Below are 20726 nucleotides of genomic sequence, written 5' to 3'. Positions count from 1 at the left end.
CATAATGTGGTTTAAGGTTTTATTTATTTATTTATTTATTTTTTGTCCCATACCAAAGTACGAGGTGATATGAGCACTGTTACATTTGTTCACTTCCTGCTTTCCTAATATAGTTTAAGTTTTTTTTATTTAACATTTTTTAAATATTTTTTTAAATTTTAAATTTTAAATAAAAAAATTATTTATTTTTTATTTATTTTTTATTTTTTATTTATTTCATTTGAACATGCATCAGATTACAATTGAATGCATCACATAATCAGTTCCCAGTTCCACATGTCCAAAAGGAGTAGGAAGAAGCAAAGCTTATTAAATCCTACCCCTCCATCTGGTACTTTTACAATCAGTAACTGTTACATTTGTTCACTTCCTGCTTTCATAATATGGTTTAAGGTTTTTTTTAATTTTTTTTTGTCCCGTACCAAAGTACAAGGTGATATGAGCACTGTTACATTTGTTCACTTCCTGCTTTCCTAATATAGTTTAAGTTTTTTTTTTATTTAAAAAATGTATTTATTTATTTATTTATTTTAATTTTCAAGACTCTTCATCCTTGTATTTAGCAAACATCAACTGCTTGTATTGTTTCTTGAATTGGCTCATCGTTGTACATTGTTTGATTTCCTTACTCAATCCATTCCATAGTTTGATTCCACATACTGAAATGCTATACTATACTAATGCTGACTATAGGGGTGTTATTTCATGTCGAGAGGTCTCTAATAATATTTCAATTTGGAGTGGCTAATTAACCTAGCATGTTTTTGGAATGTGGGAGGAAACCGGAGTACCCGGAGAAGACCCACGCATGCACGGGGAGAACATGCAAACTCCACACAGAGATGGCCGAGGGTGGAATTGAACCCTAGTAACTAATCGTATATCACATAGAGCAACAGATTCTGATTTTGGATCGTTTATTTAATCCAAAGTCAGCAACACATCAATGATGGCCGACCATATGCCCGCCTGACCTCATGTACCGAGGACGTCCCGTCAATTAACCCCGTCTATTCTGGAATTACCCCCGTCCAACATTAGTAATAGCACGGACTCCTTACAGAAGCCAACAAATCAGGAGGTGACCCGTCCTGACAGAACCGCGCGGCCAGCATCTGCTCTAACGGTGCGGCCAATCGAAGCAGGCGGGACGCTGCTCATGAATAATCAGTCTGCATTCAGAGAGGAGATTGCAGAACTTGTGATATATACGCATAAGTGCATGCTGAAAATAGCATCGGAATAAGCGGCGTTTCTTTTGTAAAAAAAAAAAAAGTGTGCAGAAGTTCGTCAAAGTTGACCTTCATCATTTTTGAAAAATATAGAAGTCTTGTTAATGATGCAAGTACGTTTTTCTTTTTTTTTTTTTTTTTTCTACATTGATGGAGGTGTTTGAGGTCATATTTGAAATACCGTGCACATCTGCTGTGAACTCACTCCTGCAGCTTGCATCCAGCTGCTAAATATTAAACAGCGAGACGTTGCGGCTAATAACAGCAAGGACGCTAATATGAAGCTAAGACATTCTTCAAACTGTCCCCAAAGTCACCGAGAGGTGGGATTTTTTTTTATATAGTATTTCAGTCACTTTAGCTTACCCGCTTCGTACCAACTACCCAATTCCGTCTCATTCTTTCCATCCAAGCCACGTTTACATGGACCCAAATATTTGCTCAAACGGAAAGAATGTAACCTTTGTGTTCCCGTGTGCATTCTTTTAGCGCAGGGGTCTCAAACTTGCGGCCCACGGGCCAAATGCGGCCCACGAGCCGCTAGTTTGAGGCCCCGCACCTTGATACCAAAGTTTAATGTTGAAATGACAGCTTAAAGCCGTGTGCACACCGGACACAATTAACATGATTTTGCCTCCGCCCATACTGTTACCCTACCCTGTTACCCCGCTCCTGTTTTGCTTTGGATTAGCAATGAAGCTAAAGGCTTATGACGCTGGGTACAAATAAATGCAGGAAATGATTTGGAATAAAACGGAAAAAATACAACGTCAAGATAAAGCATCTCATCAAACATGTTGTTGTTGTTGTTATGTTGAAGTTAAAGTACGATGCTAACTTGCTAATTGGGTCAAATTATTAAGTTTCATTAATGTTCATGTTAAAGGTGAAATAACTGTTAATACTGTACATTTGAATCTGAAAAAAATAATTTCTCTATCAACTGTATGTGGTTTCTTACGTTTTTATTATTTGCTGTTTTATTATTATTTTACTTATTTATTACTGATTGATTGATTTATTGTCTTTATTCTTAATTTGTTTATTTTTTTTATTTTATTTTGTGTATAGAAAAATAAAAATTAAGATATTTGAGAACAGTGGAATGTTTTATCAGATATTTTGGTGTGGAAAACCGGAACCAAAGTACTGAAAAAGTGTAGGGTATAGCACAGGGGTGGGCAAACTACGGCCCGGGGGCCACATGCGGCCCACCAAGCGCTTGAATCCGGCCCTCCAGTTGCTTTTTAAGTATTTTCAACTTTTAACATACAAACTGGCAACATGACTTGCAAGTCGGATGTTTTATTTAGTGAAAAAAATATATATATAACACTTTCACAGATAAAATTTGACAAATAATTAAAAGAAAATTATAAGCATAAAATAGTGTGTGTGTTTGTTAAATATATGTTCTCGCCCCCCGAACAATTTTGTTAACTTGATGCGGCCCACGAGTCAAAATATTTGCCCACCTCTGGTATAGCAGAAGCAAAAGCGTTGAAGATTTATTGATTTTTTTTCCAGTTTTTAATAATTTTTTTTTTTTTTTTTTTTGAAAACCTGATAAATTTCAAGACTGGACAAAGGAAAAACTGGCAATATGGAGTTATTCCAACAAGGGAAAGAAAAACTCCAGGAAGTCGGAATCACGTGATATTGGTGTTTACGTTTTACTGGGCATGCCCCCATTGACTATTCTGGTTGATTATAGCGGCGCATGTAGACTGTAACTGTAACTGTGCCTTCCCGTGCTTAATTAAAATACTTTTTTTTTTTTTTCCTGTACATTGAGTCTCTCTCTGCATACTGGGGGGGTCCAGCACTTGACAGCTCATCACCACCATCGTAACAGGCTGGCAATACAGGCAGATGCTAAGGGCGCTGCCTGACTGGCCTCCAGGAAGCGCCCCCCAAAAAATTAACCTTTAGTATAATTGGAATAAAACTAGAGCACAGCAATCCCTTGTTTATCGCAGTTCATTAGTTTCGGATCTGGCTGTGATGAGTCCATTTCTGCTAAGTAGGATTCCTTATTTAGATATGAAATATTTTCATGGTTAGACCTTAGAAAACTTATTTAAAACCTTCTAAATATGTTTTATTTTCTATTAATAGAGCCCTTTAAACATGAAATAACATATCTATAGTCACATACTCTATGGTTACATACCCAATATACTACACAAAATATAAGTAAATTAGCTATATAAGACATAAGTGCGTGTCTATGAATGTGTTCCCCTTTGGGACCTCAAAGAGAGGCGGACAGGAAGTGACATCAGGGGTTCAGAGTTGAGTTTCAGCTCAGCGTGTTTTTAATAGAAAATTTTATTCGGGTTTATTCTGCCGGTTGTGAGATAATTCAAACATGCCTGTTGTTCCAGTGATCAAATCTGGTGCTTGTGTGTCTCACATAACATTATAATATAGTTAATATATTTAAATTTTTTAATTTTTTTAATTTTTTTTTTTTTTTTTTGTCACATACTGAAGTACGACGTGATATGACCATACAATGACATCATCGGTACCACTTTGTACTTCATACATGACAAAAAATAACTTCAACTATATTAGGAAAGCAGGAAGTGAACAAATATAAGTTGCTGTGTGATGAATTTAATGTAAGATGACACCGTGAATAAATAAAAATATATATACATAAATAAAATAATAAACAAATAATAATATTTTTTACAAATGTAAATTATATTAGGAAAACAGGAAGTGAACAAATGTAATAAATAATAATAAAAAATTTTAAAGTTAAAAAAAATAAAAAATTAATAAAATTTAAAAATAAAAAAATAACAAAAAACAAAAAAAACTTAAATCATATTCGGAAAGCAGGAAGTGAACAAATGTAACAGTTACTGATTGTAAAAGTACCAGATGGAGGGGTAGGATTTAATAAGCTTTGCTTCTTCCTACTCCTTTTGGACATGTGGAACTGTTTTTTTTTTTAATAAAAAAATTTAAAGTTAAAAAAATAAAAAATTAATAAAATTTAAAAATAACAAAAAACAAAAAAAAAACTTAAATCATATTCGGAAAGCAGGAAGTGAACAAATGTCACAGTTACTGATTGTAAAAGTACCAGATGGAGGGGTAGGATTTAATAAGCTTTGCTTCTTCCTACTCCTTTTGGACATGTGGAACTGTTTTTTTTTAATAAAAAATTTTAAAGTTAAAAAAATAAAAAAATAATAAAATTTAAAAAATTAAAAAAATAACAAAAAACAAAAAAAAAACTTAAATCATATTCGGAAAGCAGGAAGTGAACAAATGTAACAGTTAGTGATTGTAAAAGTACCAGATGGAGGGGTAGGATTTAATAAGCTTTGCTTCTTCCTACTCCTTTTGGACATGTGGAACTGTTTTTTTTAATAAAAAATTTTAAAGTTAAAAAAAAAAAATCATAAAATTTAAAAATAAAAAAATAACAAAAAAAAACTTAAATCATATTCGGAAAGCAGGAAGTGAACAAATGTAACAGTTACTGATTGTAAAAGTACCAGATGGAGGGGTAGGATTTAATAAGCTTTGCTTCTTCCTACTCCTTTCGGACATGTGGAACTGTGAAACTGATTATGTGATGCATTCAATTGTAATATGAAGTCCTTTAAAAACAACCAAAGCAAAATGCAACACTTTGCTCCTTATCTACAATACGCCTCCGCGTCCGACAGTCTGTGGTGGCTTTATCGCTACTTTGGACTTTCATGATCTCCATTTCTCTCTGAATCTTCGGAAAGGGAGGGGGGGGGGGGTGTGCTCTGACAGAATGTCAGGCAATTAAAGCGTCATGGCTCATTGAGCTGGAGGTGGACCCACCCACCCCCCACCACCCTCCTCGTGCCTGCCATCTTTTTTTTCCGTATTCCTTCACTAACAAACGTATGGCTGGTAAATCCACACAAGAAGTTCTTATCAAAGTGCAAGTTAAACTCTTGTCAACTTTTCACAAGCGGGAACGGTGTCGCTGTCTTGGGTAATTATTGTGCTCCGATACGTTAAAAAAAAAAAAAAAAAAGGACAGCACGATGGAAAAACAAAGATGTGCTTTACGCATGGAATCCATTTCTACCTCAGGTAAATTCGGCTCCACTAATGATTGCACAAAGCAGCCGCTCAGCTATGTGACACGTAATTCTATTTGTAACACAGACAAAGCAGCGCAAAAACAATAACGGGATGTCATATTGTCTTCAAAAGCTGCAACCGGCACTGCGGTTCAACTTCTTATTTCCTTTTTATGTCGTGCATGAAAAGAGAATGTCCCCGGTAAAAAAAACCACGGCAGTCGCAGACAGCTTGTGTCGCATTTTCATACTGAATAAAAAATATCTTTTAAAAACAAAACAAAAAAAGCCTTCCGAAATATTGCAACACAGCCAATCATACCATGCTTGGGACCCCCCGCTTCACACTAAAAAATGTGGCATGATTGGCTAGCGTGAGCGCTTTGATCCTTGCTCAAGTTTAGCACACTCCTTCATTGGCACCAATGGAAGAAGTGGACTTTGGTGCACCATTATGGAGAATTCCTTTGATACTGGAGTGACTCCAAGTGGAAATTCATGTCCACTTTACTTCGCTTATCACAGGCTGCGTAGTTGTTATGTATTATAAAGGTTTCGAGATCAATACTAGGTCCAGAAACTCTTAAAAAAAAAAACTTTAAGAGTTCTCAAGAACATCTGGCCACCCGTACTTGTACACTTGTAAACAGTTCAAGAACTACAAAAGTATGGTAGCACATCTTCTTATTTCTTATATCAATCTTTTACATCTGTTTCTCTCACACCAACTACCCTCATCACCTCCGTTTCTACATCTCCGACTTGGCAACTCTACCTGGCAACATCCTTCAACCAATATATTGACTAGCTATCTTCTAGACATGTCCCGATCATCTCAGTGTGGCCTCTCTGACTTTATCTCCAAGGCCTATAAACATTTAATCTTCCTCTGATGTACTCGTTCCTGATCCTATCTATCCTGGTCACTCCCAATGAGAACCTCAGTATCCTCATTTCTGCTATGGTGGCAAATAATTTATTTACATCCGGTTGGGTCATGTTCAAATATGAATAATTCTAATAAATTAATAAATCTCATTGACGTACTGTATCTTGATATCACCAAAACTTTTATACTCAACTTTTACATCTTACAGAAAACCAAATAAAGAATTAAATCATCTTTCGGTTTGATGTTGACTCCGGTTGCACGATGACAAATTGGGGGACTTTTGTAAACACACTTATTTTTATATGTGGAGTGTGTGTGTGGTTTTGCGTCTGCTTTTCACACAAATATAGCTTATTATTTATTGTCAAATTAACATGAGTTATCAATATATAACAGCCTCTAATAAGCTCTATTGTAACATATTGTGATACTGCCTCTTCAAGTTATGATATCTCAATTTGGTTTCTATTTTAAAATTGGTTAAAGGTACACATCGAATACAGGAAGTGTTCAAATTTGGAACTGTGAATTGTAAAATGTGACGTATTTCAATATAACCAGTATGCATGTTCAAAATAAAACATGCCAATTACCATTGTCAAATTATGTTATACAAGATACTTAATTTTTTATGCTAATTTTGGCGTTGAAAAAATTAAGAAACATGTATCCGATTCAATGTGTCGTAAAAAAAAAAAAAATCGAGACTCTATCAAAGTGATTGTTTTAAAAAGTTCCATACAACAGTAACTTAAGTGCCGACGGTAGCATATCGCAGCTAATGCTAATTTTGGCATTGAAATATTTAAGAAACATGTGTCCGATTTAGTGTGTCGTAAAAAGAAAATTTGAAATTTAAATTTTGAAATTTAAAAAGTTCCATAAAACAGTAACTTAAGTGCCGACGGTAGCATATCGCAACTTATGCTAATTTTGGCATTGAAATAATTAAGAAACATGTATCCGATTCAATGTGTCGTAAAATTTTTTTTTTTCGAGACTCTATCAAACTGATTGTTTTAAAAAGTTCCATAAAACAGTAACTTAACTGCCAACGGTAGCATATCGCAGTTTATGCTAATTTTGGCATTGAAATAATTAAGAAACATGTATCCGATTCAATGTTTCGTAAAAAAAAAAAATTTTCGAGACTCTATCAAAGTGATTGTTTTAAAAAGTTCCATAAAACAGTAACTTAAGTGCCGACGGTAGCATATCGCACGTAATGCTAATTTTGGCATTGAAATAATTAAGAAAATTAATATTCAATGTGTCGTAAAAAAAAAAAAAATCGAGACTCTATCAAAGTGATTGTTTTAAAAAGTTCCATAAAACAGTAACTTAACCGCCGACGGTAGCATATGGCAGCGCAATGAAGAGATGTTCAAATATCACGTACAGACGGTCAGAGCTTGATTATTGTGACCTCACGCCATTTGTAAAAGCTATCATTGCGGGAAAAAATGATAGCTCCTTTTTTTTTTTTTTTTTCCACAGAAGAGATATAATTTACTGCTGACTCATTCCTTGCCATCTTTTGCCATGTTAAACATTTTCATTCGGCTGAAAGAGGCACACATTGTCAGTAAACAATCAACATTGGGTATCTAACATGTATTTAGGCGCACACACAGAGGTTTGTCCAAAATTTGCCTACCGCAAAAAAAAAAACAAAAACAAAAACAACAATTCACAGACTCAATTTAAAGACATGTAAGTTGGTTTAAAAAAAAAAAAAAAAAAAAAAACTTACAGCGATTTTCTCGACGGGTTTGCTGGATAAATGTGAGCGCATACGAGGATTAACAAGACAAGCACAACTTGGGCCTTCTGTGTGTTGTTTGTCAGTGTCTTCCCTATTTGTTCTGCCTAGTTTGACTTCAAGTAAATAGATAAATCTTTGTCTTGGATTGAAGTGTTTTTTTTTTTTTTTGCCTCCAGCCCCATTTAAACAGTTGCTCATCCCTGGTGTCTTCACCACCTACCACCACCTACCCTCACCAGCTGCTGAAAGAAAAAAAAAACAACAAAAAAAAACATGTTACCTCGGGTAAAATATGCCCCTGAATCTGCACTTTAGCCTGACCCCTTGTCAAAATAAATGTCCAATGTCCGCTTTTATTGTGTAACATGTTTTTTGTACAAATAAAGATTCAAACCGAGAGGTTTATAAATATCCATTCATGTATTTTCTATGCCGTTCATCCTCGCTATTGTAGTGGGTACACTCTTAAAAATGCTGGGTTAAAAAAACCCAATATGGGTTTTCCCAACCCAGCGCTGGTTAAATATTGGACCAACCTAGCGTTGGGTTATTTTAACCCAACAAGTTGGGTTGGTTATCTTAACCCAACAATTGGGTTGTTCATATGACCCAACGCTGGGTTCATATTTACTACACTGCTGGGTTATTTCAACCCAGGAAATTGGGTTGCCAATATGCCATATATATATATTTATTTTTATTTTTATTTTTATTTTTATTATTTTTATTTTTATTTTTATTTTTATTTTTATTTTTATTTTTATTTTTATTTTTATTTTTATTTTTATTTTTATTTTTATTTTTATTTTTATTTTTATTTTTATTTTTATTTTTATTTTTATTTTTATTTTTATTTTAACATAATAGAAATCCCAACCCAGCAGCAAATAACTTGGCACCCAACAGAGATAACCCAGCGAATTGGGTTCTCAGAATACCCAATTCAATAAAAATGACCCAATTAAATGACCCAACAGGCTCAACCCAGCATTTTTAAGAGTGTATGCTGGAGCCTATCCCAGCTGTCTTCACCCAAGAGGCGGGGTACACCCTGGACTGGTGGCCAGCCAATCACAGGGCACATATAGACAAACAACCATTCACACTCACATTCATACCTATGGACAATTTGGAGTCGCTAATTAACCTAGCATGTTTTTGGAATGTGGGAGGAAACCGGAGTACCCGAAGAAAACATACGATTGAAGGGCGATATCGATTCATTTAGAACAATACAATGTGTTAATACAAATTTTCGGCCCAGTTTTTTTTTTCTAACTTTATCGATGAGAACTGTCTGGACAAGGTAGCCATTTCATAGACAGCCATTGTGAACACCTGAACGCCACAAAAAAACAGAAGTCAGCTTTAATTCCCCTGAAGGGATTAATCAAGACAGCCTTAAATTAAAGTCAGAAGGGACCGGGGGCGGGGGACTGGGGGGGTGTCATCTGGTTAAGACCTCTCACTGCGAGAAAGTGTCAGCTTGCTGAATCGTTATCTTCTACTCAGCAAGAGTAGAAGTTTTCTACTGCAGTTCTCTCCCCTTTGCTAGAAAACTTGTAAAGCACCGTGTGATTGTGTGTTGAGCTTCGTGTTTTTTTTTTTTTTTTTACTACTCATCCCGGCGAGGTTAATGTGTGCGTTCATGTCGTTTAACAGTTAAATTGTTATGTCTCTCGCTCCCCTCCCTCCGTGCTCAGCAGGAAACACTGAATAAAACATCCGAATGCGGTTTGTGAAGTCAACTGTCAGGAATAAAAGCCCGACCACTCCTTTCCCAAACATCTTGACCCTGACATTAGAAGCTGCAGTCCAGAAATATAATGCAGCGTCAAAGCCACTGGGAAAATTCTTGTATTGGATCCAGTTTAATGGAAGCAGAAGAAGGTCTGTTCTGTCCGCGGCTTCGCTCTGCGAGTTGTTGCGCCTAACGGGCCATGTAATTATGTAGATTCCAGAGATTCAGAACATAACTCATGCCTCTTCCTTCGACCACATAAAGTAACGACACTGTAAGCGCACATGCGGCGGTGTCGTGGTACGTATATTACATTTTTTCCAATTTCCTCCGTGAAGAAATAAGCTTTTATTTTAAACGTGAACTGCTTTTGGTGGAAATGAATGTGATTGTTTAAATGAGAAGGCATCATCACTTCCTGTTGGCCTGACCCCTCGTCAAAATAAATGTTCACAATGTCCGCTTTTATTGTGGAACATTCATTCATTCATTCATTTTGTACCGCTTTTTCCTCACGAGGGTCGCTCCGTCGGGGGGTGCTGGAGCCTATCCCAGTTGTCTTCGGGCGTAAGGCGGGGTACACCCTAGACTGGTCGCCAGCCAATCACAGGGCACATATACGTAGACAAACAACCATTCACACTCACATTCATACCTATGGACAATTTTGGAGTCGCCAATTAACATTTTTATGGGCGCTAAATTACTCATGGATTTTCATCATTCGCTAACTACGGATCCACTGTATTACCACAGTGAGCTGGAGCCTATCCCAGCTGTATTCAGGCGAGTCCCCAATTAACCTAGCATGTTTTTGGAATGTGGGAGGAAACCGGAGTACCCGGAGAAAACCCACGCATGCACGGGGACAACATGCAAACTCCACACAGAGATGGCCGAGGGTGGAATTGAACTCCGGTCTCCTAGCTGTGAGGCTAACCACTCAACCGCCATGCAGCCCAAATAGTGATTAATCATGATTAATTATTCATTCATTTTCTACCGCTTGTCCTCACGAGGGTCGCGTTGGGTGCTGGAGCCTATCCCAGCCTTCCCAGTCTTTGGGCGAGAGGCGGGGTACACCCTGGACTGGTCGCCAGCCAATCACAGGGCACATATAGACAAACAACCATTCACACTCACATTCATACCTATGGACAATTTTGGAGTCGCTAATTAACCTAGCATGTTTTTGGAATGTGGGAGGAAACCGGAGTACCCGGAGAAAACCCACGCATGCACGGGGAGAACATGCAAACTCCACACAGAGATGGGATTGAACCCTGGTCTCCTAGCTGTGAGGTCTGCGCGCTAACCCCTAGACCACCGTGCCGCCCCTATTGTGTAACATGTTTTGTACAAATAGATTCAAACCGATTTTTTAACCGGTTTATAAATATCCATCCATCTATTTTCTATGCCGTTTTATACTCGCTAAATAAATCCATAATTCCGTAACTTTATAGCCCAAAAAAAATCAGTTAAAACGTGACTTGAGCATTAATTTGATACCTCATATCTGCATGTCGTCAGCTCAGCAATAAAAAAAAAAACGGATACCAAAATAACGCCAAGGGGAAGAAGTTAAATAATAAAAAAGTAAGGGATCCAGGATTGAACCTTGAGGGACACCTCATCAAAATAAGGCTAAATACCTTAAGTATTTGTTCATCCAAGTATTAAAGACGTTAGAGCAAATTTCAGACAAATCTGCGATCGATTCTCAGACCTTGGCAAATACGACCGTACTACAAAATTAATTTGTTTTAAAATTTGTTTTAAAAGTAAAAAATTGTAGTCATCAAAAAGTCCAGGGAAGAAAATCATACACAGTAATTCCAGGCCACCATCAGTTTTTTAATGAAATTTAATTACCACAGCAACTGTCTCAAACTGATCTTCTTCTTCAAACATTGTTACATCATACTTGCTCACGGTGCAACAAAACAAAAACAACACATCCACAACAAGTTACAGTATCACGTAAATCAACGAGTACGACTTTGTGCGTGATTCACGACAACTAAGCGCTAAAAATGACATGTAACTTTACACTGTTGCTTCCAAAATACCGCAAGACATGCTGGGTAGTCCAGCTGCAACCACAATATGAACTATGAACAATAAAACATTGGATATCAAGAGTATGTTAACTCCTATTTGTTTACGTCTCCGACGACCTCGTTAACAAATTTTGCGACAAACTTTTCAAAATGTTGGGAGAGTACCACAAGTTACCCTGCATACCTTGCGGCAGGAATATATATGGATATACGTAGATATTTATTTGTATGCCCACATGGTGAAGTGGGTAGGTTCTTTGTGTATTGATGTGCTGTGTTGCTTTGTGAATCGCTTTTTTTGTACATGATGTGGCCCGCGGGCTGTAGTTTGCTCACCCTTGGGTTAGAGTTTTGTGGCGTTGTTTTTTTTCGTCCCTCTGCTCCCGGTAGGCAACACACACAAACACGAGTCTTATTTATTTCTTATATTATTATTCACTCTTACTAGGTCTACTGTATAGGCGTGTAAGATGACTATAGGGGTGTTATCTCATGTCTAGAAGGCTCTAATCATGTTAAAGAGGTTTTATTTGTTCTACCTATGAAAATATGCCATATAGGTATAAGGTATTGGAGTTGTGTACTATCCAACATACAATAACGAGGTCACAGATGAAACAGGAAAAAAAACGAAAAAGATATATCGAGAGAGAAAAGGGGAACAGTGAACTGAAATTACGGTTTTACGAAAAGCCATTGTGGCTCAACCAAGCCGACAGCTTCTCTTCTTAGGACGCCATATTGTTCCGCACTTGATACTGTGCGCTGACATTTAATGGACCTGTGGGAATGTGAATTATATTAAAAGATGCATGAGGTGAGCTTTAGTAGCCACATGATCTCCGTAGCCAATTCATTCCAGAGTGAATCCATCTGTGTCTCTTCATAAATGTGTTAGAGTCCGTTTATTATAAGAAGGGAGAGCAACAGATTTTTGTTCTAATACGGGCAAATCGATCCTACATTCACATGACATATGGAGATGCTTATATAAGATGTATTTTTTTTTCTACCTGAGCAATCTAAAACACAGTAAAAGTAAAACAAAGTGAGAAAATGATTTGCAGCTGAATGTTCACTTTGCCCCTGCATTGAGTTTCTGTGTTTATTATTTAAAAAAAAAAAAAACTTTTAGAACATTTCATGTATTGAAAAGTCAAGAGTTTGAAGCACTTAAGCACTGAGCACTTAATTGGCCAATGGCGGCCATGGTAGCCATGGCAACCATTGGCCAATGAGCTGCTCTGCTGGACAAAATGCATTATTATTATATTATATATGTCTACCTTTCGAGTGTTAAGTTGCTGTGTGATGATTTTAGCATTTTTTTGTAAGATGACACAGTGAGTCAGCCTGTTATATGAGTTCTTTGGTGGCTACTTAATTGGCTAATGGCGGCCATGGTGTTTCGACAGTCATGGTAGCCATGGCAACCATTGGCCAATGAGCTGCTCTGCTGAACGAAATGCATTATTATTATATTATATATTTCTACCTTTCGAGTGTCAAGTTGCTGTGTGATGATTTTAGCATTCTTTGTAAGATGACACAGTGAGTCAGCCTGTTGTATGAGTTCTTTGGTGGCTAATTAATTGGCTAATGGCGGCCATGGTGTTTTGACAGTCATGGTAGCCATGGCAACCATTGGCCAATGAGCTGCTCTGCTGGACGAAATGCATTATGGGGAAAAAGGTAAAATATTTTTTTAAACCTGCATTTTTACATGTCTTGTTTATTTCTCGGGTATACCTTTCGAGTGTTAAGTTCCTGTGTGATGATTTTAGCATTCTTTGTAAGATGACACAGTGAGTCAGCCTGTTATACGAGTTCTTTGGTGGCTACTTAATTGGCTAATGGCGGCCATGGCTGCTACCTCTGGTAGCCATGGCAACCATTGGCCAATGAGCTGCTCTGCTAGATGAAATGCATTATGGGAAAAACGATAAAATATGTTTATTTTAAACCCATATTGTTACTTGTCTTGTATATTTCTCGAGTATACCTTTCAAGTGTTAAGTTGCTGTGTGATGATTTTAGCATTCTTTGTAAGATGACACAGTGAGTCAGCCTGTCATATGGGTTCTTTGGTGGCTACTTAATTTGCCAATGGCTGCCATGGTGTCCCGACAGCCATGGCTACCTTTCGAGTGTTGAGTTGCTGTGTGATGATTTTAGCATTCTTTGTAAGATGCCACAGATAATTAGCCTGTTATATGAGTTCTTGGGTGAATTTCCTGCCAAAGAAACATCTACCATTTCCTTGCTAACTCGCTAACGGCACAGTATTTCAATGATTTGTTGTAGTTCTGAAGTATAGGAGATGTCACAAGATTAAAACAGGGTCATGAATTAGCTGTATGAGCTGCAGAAAAATAGTAGTGGCTTATACCACCAGAAATGACAGTGATTAAATACTGCAAAGTTATTTATAAAGGTATTTAGGTCCGATGATGATGCTTATTCTTTCAAAGCAGAGGTCAGCGGCGGTGTTATTCCGGTCAAAATCAGAACCTACATTGTCCTCTCCTTCACATGGACCATTCATTCTTGTCAATAGACTAATGAGACACATTGGCCCTTTAACACTCCCGGCTGCATGCTTCTCTGGGGAGCGTCGATGATGACTCTGTTCTCCACAGAGCATCGCTTCCCTTTAATCATCTTCTCTTGTTCAAACTACCGCTGTCGTCGCCTCGGGCGAATCACAAGCACGAACTCACTACTGTTTCATCAATTTTCTGTCATATTTTTTTGCCTCGCTGTGGGATTGTCGTGTAATACATATGGCTTGCAGTGATGAACGGTAGTGGCCGACGGGGTTGTTATCACGGGACCGAGTGAGTAGTTGGAGGCGATACGTGTGTAAAACATGATACTGTGTATGACCTACATTGACAGTATGGGAAAACGCATAGCAATTAGTTATTCATGTGAGGAAAGATATGATCAATCTTACCGTGATTACATTTGCGAGAACTTGGGACTGCAAAGGATGGCCTATCCTATCCCATTACCGTTCGCAATTTTCTGTTTATGTTTGTTATTGTAGGTGTGTTTTTATAGGTGTTATTATGGTAGCTCATTAGCGCATTAGGTGATAAACGTTGTGTAGAACTTCTATGCATCCATTTTCTATACCGTTTATCCTCACTAGGGTCGCCGGGGTATGGACTCGGAACTCACAACACAAAGACCACCTATATATTCTTCGACTTAGCAACCCTTTTTTTTTAGGTTGGAAAAGGTCTCGGCTACTTAATTGGCTAATGGCGGCCATGGTGTCCCGACAGCCATGGCGGCTACCTCTGGTAGTCATGGCAACCATTGGCCAATGAGCTGCTCTGCTGAACGAAATGCATTATTATTATATTATGTATATATTTCTACCTTTCGACTGTTAAGTTGCTGTGTGATGATTTTAGCATTCTTTGTAAGATGACACAGTGATATCATCCTGTTATATGAGTTCTTTGGTGGCTACTTAATTGGCTAATGGCGGCCATGGTGTCCCGACAGCCATGGTAGCCATGACAACCGTCGGCCAATGAGCTGCTCTGCTGGATGAAATGCATTATGGGGGGAAAAGGTAAAATATGTTTATTTTAAACCCATATTGTTACATGCCTTGTATATTTCTTGTGTATACCTTTTGAGTGTTAAGTTGCTGTGTGATGATTTTAGCATTCTTTGTAAGATGACACAGTGAGTCATCCTGTTATATGAGTTCTTCAGTGGCTACTTAATTGGCTAATGGTGGCCATGGTGTCCCGACAGCCATGGTAGCCATGACAACCGTTGGCCAATGAGCTGCTCTGCTGGATGAAATGCATTATGGGGAAAAAGATAAAATATGTTTTTTTAAACCTGTATTGTTACATGTCTTGTATATTTCTCGGGTATACCTTTCGAGTGTTAAGTTGCTGTGTGATGATTTTAGCATTCTTTGTAAGATGACACAGTGATATCATCCTGTTGTATGAGTTCTTTGGTGGCTACTTAATTGGCTAATGGCGGCCATGGTGTATATTGTATATTTCTCGGGTATACCTTTTCGAGTGTTAAGTTGCTGCGTGATGATTTTAGCATTCTTTGTAAGATGCCACAGATAATTAGCCTGTTATATGAGTTCTTTGGTGGCTACTTAATTGGCTAATGGCGGCCATGGTGTATATTGTATATTTCTCGGGTATACTTTTTCGAGTGTTAAGTTACTGTGTGATGATTTTAGCATTCTTTGTAAGATGCCACAGATAATTAGCCTGTTATATGAGTTCTTTGGTGGCTACTTAATTGGCTAATGGCGGCCATGGTGTATATTGTATATTTCTCGGGTATACCTTTTCGAGTGTTCAGTTGCTGCGTGATGATTTTAGCATTCTTTGTAAGATGCCACAGATAATTAGCCTGTTATATGAGTTCTTTGGTGGCTACTTAATTGGCTAATGGCGGCCATGGTGTATATTGTATATTTCTCAGGTATACCTTTTCGAGTGTTAAGTTACTGTGTGATGATTTTAGCATTCTTTGTAAGATGACACAGTGAGTCATCCTGTTATATGAGTTCTTTGGTGGCTACTTAATTGGCTAATGGCGGCCATGGTGTATATTGTATATTTCTCGGGTATACCTTTTCGAGTGTTAAGTTGCTGCGTGATGATTTTAGCATTCTTTGTAAGATGCCACAGATAATTAGCCTGTTATATGAGTTCTTTGGTGGCTACTTAATTGGCTAATGGCGGCCATGGTGTATATTGTATATTTCTCGGGTATACCTTTTCGAGTGTTAAGTTGCTGCGTGATGATTTTAGCATTCTTTGTAAGATGACACAGTGATATCATCCTGTTATATGAGTTCTTTGGTGGGTACTTAATTGGCTAATGGCGGCCATGGTGTATATTGTATATTTCTGGGGTATACCTTTTCGAGTGTTAAGTCGCTGTGTGATGATTTTAGCATTCTTTGTAAGATGCCACAGATAATTAGCCTGTTATATGAGTTCTTTGGTGGCTACTTAATTGGCTAATGGCGGCCATGGTGTATATTGTATATTTCTCAGGTATACCTTTTCGAGTGTTAAGTTACTGTGTGATGATTTTAGCAGTCTTTGTAAGATGACACAGTGAGTCATCCTGTTATATGAGTTCTTTGGTGGCTACTTAATTGGCTAATGGCGGCCATGGTGTATATTGTATATTTCTCGGGTATACCTTTTCGAGTGTTAAGTTGCTGTGTGATGATTTTAGCATTCTTTGTAAGATTACACAGTGATATCATCCTGTTGTATGAGTTCTTTGGTGGCTACTTAATTGGCTAATGGCGGCCATGGTGTATATTGTATATTTCTCGGGTATACCTTTTTGAGTGTTAAGTTGCTGTGTGATGATTTTAGCATTCTTTGTAAGATGACACAGTGATATCATCCTGTTATATGAGTTCTTTGGTGGCTACTTAATTGGCTAATGGCGGCCATGGTGTATATTGTATATTTCTCGGGTATACCTTTTTGAGTGTTAAGTTGCTGCGTGATGATTTTAGCATTCTTTGTAAGATGCCACAGATAATTAGCCTGTTATGAGTTCTTGAGTGAATTTCCTGCCAAAGAAACATCTACCGTTTCCTTGCTAACCCGCTAACGGCACAGTATTTCAATGATTTGTTGTAGTTCTGAAGTATAGGAGATGTCAGAAGATTAAAACAGGGTCATTAATTAGCTGTATGAGCTGCAGAAAAATAGTAGTGGCTTATAACACCAGAAATGAAATAAATACTGCAAAGTTATTTATAAACCTATATATACCTATATATTCTTCTTTTTGAGGTTGGAAAAGGTCTCGGCCTACATGTCCGGGATTTTTGTACTTTAGCATTTTGAACGATTGAACAAAAATCATTGCTAATCAGTGATGCCTTGCTGGGGAACCAAGAAGTCAACGGGTTAAAGTGAGTTAATCCTCCTTCCAGTGCTTCCATGCAGAGTGATAATCCCAACCCAATTCCAGACGGAGCATAGACAAACGTCAGTCGCGTCTATTTTTGGAACCAACTTTCTGTCTTTCTTTTATGTTTTTTTTCAACACAGAGATTTTCCATCACATTAAATTAAGGACACAGTGACTCATTTTCTCCCAACAACACGTTACGAGAGTTGAAAATAAAGTTATGTCTCAAGGGTGTGACAAGATTTACCTTTTAAAATTAGCGTCGAATCCGAAGAGATTTTGACAGCCGATCCAAGTCGGCGTTTCTTTGAGGTAGCACTTTTTTTTAATCACATTGTGCGTGTAGAACAATGTGACAAGCGATAAATATGCATTACGGGTAGAATCTCCATCAGCCACTTTTGTGTTTTAGACGTGCTCCTCGAATGCAAAAAAAAAAAAGATCTCCACAAGAATACCACTTTGTCAAGAAGTGTCCACTCCCGGGAGGCGGCTTGATAAGGATCTCACAGGGCTGTCACTGTCACTGCTGTCAGCGGGAGCTATTAGGAAGATGTACGCGATGCACAGGCGGAAGCTTTGTTAACTTCACGGTGTTAAATCATCTTGTAGTTTCTCACTGTGGCAGATTAATAATCGCTTGTAATCACGGGAAACAAGGGGGGAGGTTCACGCTAGGTGTGTGTGGGAAAAGACAGGAAGCAGTGGCCTAAAGGAAGCTTTTATCACATTTTTAATAATGGTTCTCTTTGTCTTTGGGGCGGTGAAGAAGAAGAATTGAATGTTGACAGATATTGATAGGAATGAACAGCCTGCGTCGAAGTGTGTTCTACAGCAATGGAGGCAAGGAACCCAAAGAACATCATCACAGGGGTCATCGTTGCAATCACATTTCCATGACTCGGGACTTTATTGCCATTGTATGATGGATGTGATTCCACAATGTGAAATTGCAAAAATAACACTGCAAAAATATATTAATGGTTTGATTTCATTTGAACATGCATCAGATTACAATTGAATGCATCACATAATCAGTTCACAGTTCCACATGTCCAAAAGGAGTAGGAAGAAGCAAAGCTTATTAAATCCTACCCCTCCATCTGGTACTTTTACAATCAGTAACTGTTACATTTGTTCACTTCCTGCTTTCCTAACATAGTTAATTTTTATTTTTATATATTAATATTTATAATACAATAATATTAATATTTTTAATTTTAATATTTTGACTTTATACTTGTAAAATCACATCCATTTCTGCTGTAAAAAATATGAGTAATTTTACAAGAATAAAGACAAACTATTTAAGGTAATGGTAATGGTTTAATTTCATTTGAACATGCATCAGATTACAATTGAATGCATCACATAATCAGTTCACAGTTCCACATGTCCAAAAGGAGTAGGAAGAAGCAAAGCTTATTAAATCCTACCCCTCCATCTGGTACTTTTACAATCAGTAACTGTTACATTTGTTCACTTCCTGCTTTCCTAATATAGTTATTTTTTATTTTTTATTTTAATATATTAATATTTATAATACAATAATATGAATATTTATATTTTTAATTTTAATATTTTGACTTTTTACTTGTAAAATCACGGCCATTTCCGCTCTAAAAATATGAGTAATTTTACAAGAATAAAGACAAACTATTTAAGGTTATGGTAATGGTTTTATTTCATTTGAACATGCATCAGATTACAATTGAATGCATCACATAATCAGTTCACAGTTCCACATGTCCAAAAGGAGTAGGAAGAAGCAAAGCTTATTAAATCCTACCCCTCCATTTGGTACTTTTACAATCAGTAACTGTTACATTTGTTCACTTCCTGCTTTCCTAATATAGTTAATTTTTATTTTTTATTTTAATATATTAATATTTATAATGTAATATTAATATTTTTAATTTTAATATTTTGACTTTATACTTGTAAAATCACGGCCATTTCTGCTGTAAAAAATATGAGTAATTTTACAAGAATGAAGACAAACTATTTAAGGTAATGGTAATGGTTTGATTTCATTTGAACATGCATCAGATTACAATTGAATGCATCACATAATCAGTTCACAGTTCCACATGTCCAAAAGAAGTAGGAAGAAGCAAAGCTTATTAAATCCTACCCCTCCATCTGGTACTTTTACAATCAGTAACTGTTACATTTGTTCACTTCCTGCTTTCCTAATATAGTTAATTTTTATTATTTATTTTAATATATTAATATTTATAATACAATAATATTAATATTTTTTATTTTAATATTTTGACTTTATACTTGTAAAATCACGGCTGTAAAAAATTTGTTTGCAAAATTTGCATTTGTTCACTTCCTGCTTTCCATAATACAGTACAGGTTTATTTATTTATTTATTTTAATTTTTTGAATTTTATTAATTTAAATTTTTTTAAAAAGAAATAAATAAAGACTACAGTTGGATGTTATTGTCACAGTTACAGGAGCAATAAAAATCAGTTTGGCATCTCACCTTGACTAGCAGTGTTAAAAATAAAAATAATAAATTACAGTTAGATGGTTCCATTCCTGTTTATGACCTTCTAAATATTGTTTTTTAACATCCCTACAGTCAGCGCGCAGGCCTCACAGCTAGGTGACCCGAGTTCAATCCCACCCTCGGCCATCTCTGTGTGGAGTTTATGGATAAAGTGCACAATAATGGAGGCTCCTACTGCCAGAGACAGATTATTGCATTATTATGCTTTATTAAAGCACCTGTTCCACTTTTAAACCGTCCATATTCCGGCATCAAGGCTCGATTTCTAAGAAATTTAGAATATGACATTTTCTAGAAGCGACTTTATTAGGCATTCTATGCTGCATCTTCTTCCACCGACAATTAGTCCCTTTCAGAGCATCAACCCGGGGATGCCAGCCCTGCCTGACACCGACTTTCTACTGCGACTGCAAGTCCTGAGCTAAATTAGCGCATGCTGGGTTTAATCATAGAGTCCCGCAGAAGGTCTCGCCACCAAACCACA

General features: G+C 37.0%; 1 protein-coding gene across 3 annotated transcripts in view; it reads left to right on the top strand.

The window, feature by feature from the left end:
• The window catches only part of gpc6b (glypican 6b), a 103622-nt gene that overhangs the window by 67596 nt on the left and 15300 nt on the right, over window positions 1–20726 (top strand). The gene's annotated exons all lie outside the window — the stretch shown is intronic.

Source organism: Doryrhamphus excisus, chromosome 9, assembly GCF_030265055.1.
Source record: "Doryrhamphus excisus isolate RoL2022-K1 chromosome 9, RoL_Dexc_1.0, whole genome shotgun sequence".
Taxonomy (NCBI): Eukaryota; Metazoa; Chordata; class Actinopteri; order Syngnathiformes; family Syngnathidae; genus Doryrhamphus; species Doryrhamphus excisus.
The sequence above is the reverse complement of the archived record's forward strand: the minus strand, read 5'-3'. Positions and strand labels throughout refer to the sequence as shown.